Here is a 6152-nt window from a genome sequence, read left to right as displayed (position 1 = left end):
ACTTCAGTCGTGTCCGACTCTGTGTGATCCCATAGACGGAAGCCCACCAGGCTTCCCCATCCCTGGGATTCTCCAGGCAAGAACACTGGAGTGGGTTGCCATTTCCTTCTCCAATGTGTGAAAGTGAAAAGTGAAAGTGAAGTCGCTCAGCCGTGTCCGACCCCCAGCGACCCCACCGACCACAGCCCACCAGGCTCCTCCATCCATGGGATTTTCTAGGCAAGAGTACTGGAGTGGCTTGCCATTGCCTTCTAGTGATTCTAATTTTCCCACAGATCATTCGATCAAAAATAAAGTACAACTATTGGGTTGGATTATATAAAAAAGGAGCTAATCATCCCTTGACGTGGCTGGATGGTTCATCTCTTTCTCTGAACATGTAAGTTTTCATTTCACTCTCAGTAACTGACTCAGAGATTACAGGTTAAGAACAGAAATGGTCCTTGGGAATTTAGGGACCATCTTTAATTGCACTGAATATCACTTCTCAAGGAACCAAATGCAAATCTCAGGCCCCAAATCATCAAACACAAAGAACATTATTTCTTCTCATGTTCTTTAATGGAGGGGTCTTCCAAACAGAGTAAAGTAACATTTTACTTTTGTATTTTTCCCTTGTGTATTTGATGATGCTAGTTGTATTTGCAAGTGTGGCTGGAAGAAAGAGTAAAAATGTAATGAGGAAAGAACAATTGTACGTAAACCCAGCACTCTCTGTGTGTGAAATTTGTAGCTATTTACGGAGAAGGCAATCGCACCCCACTCCAGTACTCTTGCCTGGAAAATCCCATGGACGGAGGAACCTGGTAGGCTGCGGTCCATGGGATCGCTAAGAGTCCAACACGACTGAGCGACTTCACTTTCACTTTTCACTTTCATGCATTGGAGAAGGAAATGGCAACCCACTCCAGTGTTCTTGCCTGGAGAATCCCAGGGACGGGGGAGGCTGGTGGTCTGCCGTCTATAGGGTCGCATAGAGTCGGACATGACTGAAGTGACTTAGCAGCAGCAGCACTGGTATGTCATTGAAGAACTGAAACAAATCCATTTCCTAATAAATCATTTAGTAATCTCAATAAACTGTGGAACATTCTGAAAGAGATGGGAATCCCAGACCACCTGACCTGTCTCTTGAGAAACCTGTATGCAGGTCAGGAAGCAACAGTCAGAACTGGACATGAAACAACAGACTGGTTCCAAATAGGAAAAGGAGTGTGTCAAGGCTGTATATTGTCACCTTGCTTATTTAACTTATATGCAGAGTACATCATGAGGAACGCTGGGCTAGAAGAAGCACAAGCTGGAATCAAGATTGCTGGGAGAAATATCAATAATCTCAGATATGCAGATGACACTACCCTTATGGCAGAAAGTGAAGAGGAACTCAAAAGCATCTTGATGAAAGTGAAAGAGGAGAGTGAAAAGGTTGGCCTGAAGCTCAACATTCAGAAAACAAAGATCATGGCATCTGGTCCCATCACTTCATGGGAAATAGATGGGGAAACAGTGGAAACAGTGTCAGACTTTATTTTTTGGGGCTCCAAAATCACTGCAGACGGTGATTGCAGCCATGAAATTAAAAGACGCTTGCTCCTTGGAAGGAAAGTTATGACCAACCTTGATAATATATTGAAAAGCAGAGACATTACTTTGCCAACCAAGGTCCGTCTAGTCAAGGCTATGGTTTTTCCTGTAGTCATGTATGGATGTGAGAGTTGGACTGTGAAGAAAGCTGATTGCCGAAGAATTGATGCTTTTGAACTGTGGTGTTGGAGAAGACTCTTGAGAGTCCCTTTTACTGCCAGGAGATCCAACCAGTCCATTCTAAGGGAGATCAATCCTGTGTGTTCATTGGAAGGACTGATGCTAAAGCTGAAGCTGCAATACTTTGGCCACCTCATGTGACGAGTTGACTCACTGGAAAAGACTCTAATGCTGGGAAAGGTTGGGGGCGGGAGGAGAAGGGGACGACCGAGAGTGAGATGGCTGGATGGCATCACCGACTCTGTGGACATGAGTTTGAGTGAACTCCGGGATTTGGTGATGGACAGGGAGGCCTGGCGTGCTGTGATTCATGGGGTCGCGGAAAGTCGGACACGACTGAGCGACTGAACTGAACTGAACTGAATCTCAAGTTGCTTATGTGGTACTGTCTTTCAAGCCATTATATCATGTAAGTTCACTTAATTCTAGTTGGCCCTCTCTCATCAGTTAGTTAGCATAGATTTGTCAATCCATATACAGGAAAGTAGTTTAGAAAATGAAGAAAAATCACCTGTTAAAGTTAAGTAGCATGGGGAACAATATGAGAAACACAGGCTCTTTAACAAGCTGTTTATTGATTGATTACCCACTGTCCCATGTAGCTATGCTAGCTATTGAAGCTATAGCAATAAATAAACATACAAAAATATCTTACTCTTGTAGAAGATTACATTTTAATGCAGGAGAGATAGGGATAATGAGAATGATTGACAACAAACAAAATACGCCAAGTAAACTGCATAACATATCAGAGAATGATAAATACTATGATATGATATGGAGTCCATATTTTCTACTACATCACAAAGTACTTTCTTACATATGGATGAAAAAGAAAGAGACTTCATTGTGTTAAATAGAGTTGCCAGGGACAGCCTTCTTGAGAAATTATGTCCATACAATATCTTGAATGAGCAAGCTATATGGGATGCCTGGTGGGATATCTTCCTCACAGTAAAAAAGTCAGTACACACCGAGGAAACCGGAATTGAAAAGACATTTGTACCCCAATGTTCATTGCAGTACTGTTTACAATAGCTAGGACATGGAAGCAACCTAGAAGTCCATTAGCAGACGAATGGATAAGAAACATGTGGTATATACATACAATGGACTATTACTCAGCTATTAAAAAGAATGCATTTGAATCAGTTCTAATGAGATGGATGAAACTGGAGTCTATTATACAAAGTGAAGTAAGTCAGAAAGAAAAACACCAATACAATATATTAACGCATATACATGGAATTTAGAAAGATAGTAATAATATCCCTGTATGTGAGACAGCAAAAGAGTCACAGATGTATAGAACAGTATTTTGGACTCTGTGGGAGAAGACAAGGGTGGGATGAGTTTCAGCTTCAGCATCAGTCCTTTCAATGAATATTCAGGACTGATTTCCTTTAGGATGGACTGGATGGATCTCCTTGCAGTCCAAGGGACTCTCAAGAGTCTTCTCCAACACCACAGTTCAAAAGCATCAATTTTTCAGTGCTCAGCTCTCTTTATAGTCCAACTCTCACATATATGACTATGGGAAAACCATAGCTCTGACTAGATGGACATTTGTTGGCAAAGTGATGTCTCTTATTTTTAATATGCTGTCCAGGTTGGTCATAGCTTTTCTTCCAAGGAGCAAGCATCTTTTAATTTCATGGCTGCAGTAACCATCTGCAGTGATTTTGAAGCCCAAGAAAATAAAGTCTGTCATTGTTTCCACTGTTTCCCCATCTATTTGCCATGAAGTGATGGGACTAGATGCCATGATCTTAGTTTTCTGAATGTTGAGTTTTAAGCCAGATTTTTCACTCTCCTCTTTCACTTTCATCAAGAGGCTCTTTTGTTCCTCTTCACTTTCTGCCATAAGGGTGGTGTCTTCTGCATATCTGAGGTTATTGATATTTCTCCCGGCAATCTTGATTCCAGCTTGTGCTTCATCCAGTCTGGCATTTCACATGATGTACTCTATATAAGTTAAATAAGCAGGGTGACAATATACAGCCTTGACATACTCCTTTCCCTTTTGGAACAAGTCTGTTGTTCCATGTCCAGTTCTAACCGTTTCTTCCTAACCTACATAGAGATTTTTCAGGAAACAGGTCAGGTGGTCTGGTATTCCCATCTCTTGAAGAATTTTCCACAGTTTATTGTGATCCACACAGTCAAAGGCTTTGGCATAGTCGATAAAGCAGAAATAGATGCTTTTCTGGAACTCTCTTGCTTTTTCAATGATCCAACAAATGTTGGCAATTTGATTTCTGATTCCTCTGCCTTTTCTAAATCCAGCTTGAATATCTGGAAATTCATGGTTCACGTACTGTTGAAGACTAACTTGGAGAATTTTGAGCATTACTTTCCTAGTGTGCAATTGTGCGGTAGTTTGAGCATTCTTTGGCATTGCCTTTCTTTGGGATTGAAATGAAAACTGACCTTTTCCAGTCCTGTGGTCACTGCTGAGTTTCCCAAATTTGCTGGCATATTGAGTTGAGCACTTTCACAGCACCAACTTTTAGGATCTCAAATAGCTAAACTAGAATTCCACCCCCTCCACTAGCTTTGTTTGTAGTGATGCTTTGTAAGGCCCACTTGATTTTGCCTTCCAGGCTGTCTGGGGTATGTTTAGGGGTATAGGGAGTATGAATTGGGACATGAAATATCTAGTATGGTTATGTAGGTGAGAGATTATAGTGGCCTGATAAACAATGATGAACATTAAGGAGAAGGGGATGACAGAGGATGAGATAGTTGGATGGACATGATTAGCGTAAACTTTGGGAGTTGGTGATGGACAGGGAGGCCTGGTGTGCTTCAGTCTATGGGGTTGCAAAGAGTCGGACACAACTGAGTGACTGAACAGAACTGAACTGAACTGATAAACATTGGTTGAGTTGGTCTGCTGACAGATTCCAAATGTATTTAAAGATGTATGAGTCAGAGATGTCAGGGATGCCGCCAAGATTTTTTTTGTCAGTAATTGTAAGAATATTCGCCATCAACTCTGATGGGGAATGTTTGGAATTCAGTTTTAGATATGTTAGATAAATGTATTAAACAGTTCAGTTCAGTTCAGTTCAGTCGCTCAGTCGTGTCTAACTCTTCGCGACCCCATGAATCACAGCACGCCAGGCCTCCCTGTCCATCACCAACTCCCGGAATTCACTCACACTCATGTCCATCGAGTTGGTGATGCCATCCATCCATCTCATTCTCTGTCATCCCCTTCTCCTCCTGCCCCCAATCTCTCCCGGCATTAGAGTCTTTTCCAGTGAGTCAGTTCTTCACATCAGGTGGCCAAAGTATTGGAGTTTCAGTTTTAACATCAGTCCTTCCAATGAACACCAGGATTGATCTCATTTAGGATGGACTGGTTGGATCTCCTTGCAGTCCAAGGGACTCTCAAGAGTCTTCTCCAACACCACAGTTCAAAAGCATCAGTTCTTCGGGGCTCAGCTTTCTTCACAGTCCAACTCTCACATCTATACATGACCACAGGAAAAACCATAGCCTTGACTAGATGGACCTTTGTTGGCAAAGTAATGTCTCTGCTTTTCAATATGCTATCTAGGTTGGTCATAACTTTCCTTCCAAGGAGTAAGTGTCTTTTAATTTCATGGCTGCAATCAGCATCCGCAGTGATTTTGGAGCCCAAAAAAATAAAGTCGGACACTGTTTCCACTGTTTCCCCATCTATTTCCCATGAAGTAATGGGACCAGATGCCATGATCTTTGTTTTCTGAATGTTGAGCTTCAAGCCAACCTTTTCACTCTCCTCTTTCACTTTCATCAAGAGGCTTTTGAGTTCCCACAAGATATCACATGATGGTTTTTGTATATGGTTATCAAGTTCAGATAAGAGGTCTGTGCTGGGGATGCAAGTGTAGCATAAATCATTGCAGAGACATTGTCAATACTATGAAGCTGGGAGTGACCTTCAGGAAATCTAAGCCTAAACCTTTGCAGACACAAATGTTTAAGATAATGGGGAGAAGACGGTGATGAGGAGAGACTATTAAGAAGAGTGGTGAAAGAGACATAAGGAAAACAATGAGGCAGGTATGATCATGCGATACCTTAAATAGAAGTGCTACTGAGATCATTAGCAGAATTTGAAAGTTTGGTGACTTCACACTGATAATTTTGTTATTTTTTTTTAATTTTTTTTATTGGAGGCCAATTATTTTACAATATTATGTTGGTTGGTTTTGCCATACATTGACATGAAAAGTATTACTCACTATTGGTTAGATTCAGGAACATTTAGAGAAAATTAAAATTAAGCAACATTTTCTCCTACATATTGCAGCCTCCTCCCCCTAAAATGTAAAATCTATGTTCCCTAATCTCATTGCTCAATTTCACAGAATTGTAATACTTTCTTTGGTATGAAA

This window comes from Moschus berezovskii, chromosome 6 (genome assembly GCF_049115385.1).
Source record: "Moschus berezovskii isolate FMDL1 chromosome 6, NW_MosBer_1.0, whole genome shotgun sequence".
Lineage (NCBI taxonomy): Eukaryota > Metazoa > Chordata > Mammalia > Artiodactyla > Moschidae > Moschus > Moschus berezovskii.
The sequence above is the reverse complement of the archived record's forward strand: the minus strand, read 5'-3'. Positions refer to the sequence as shown.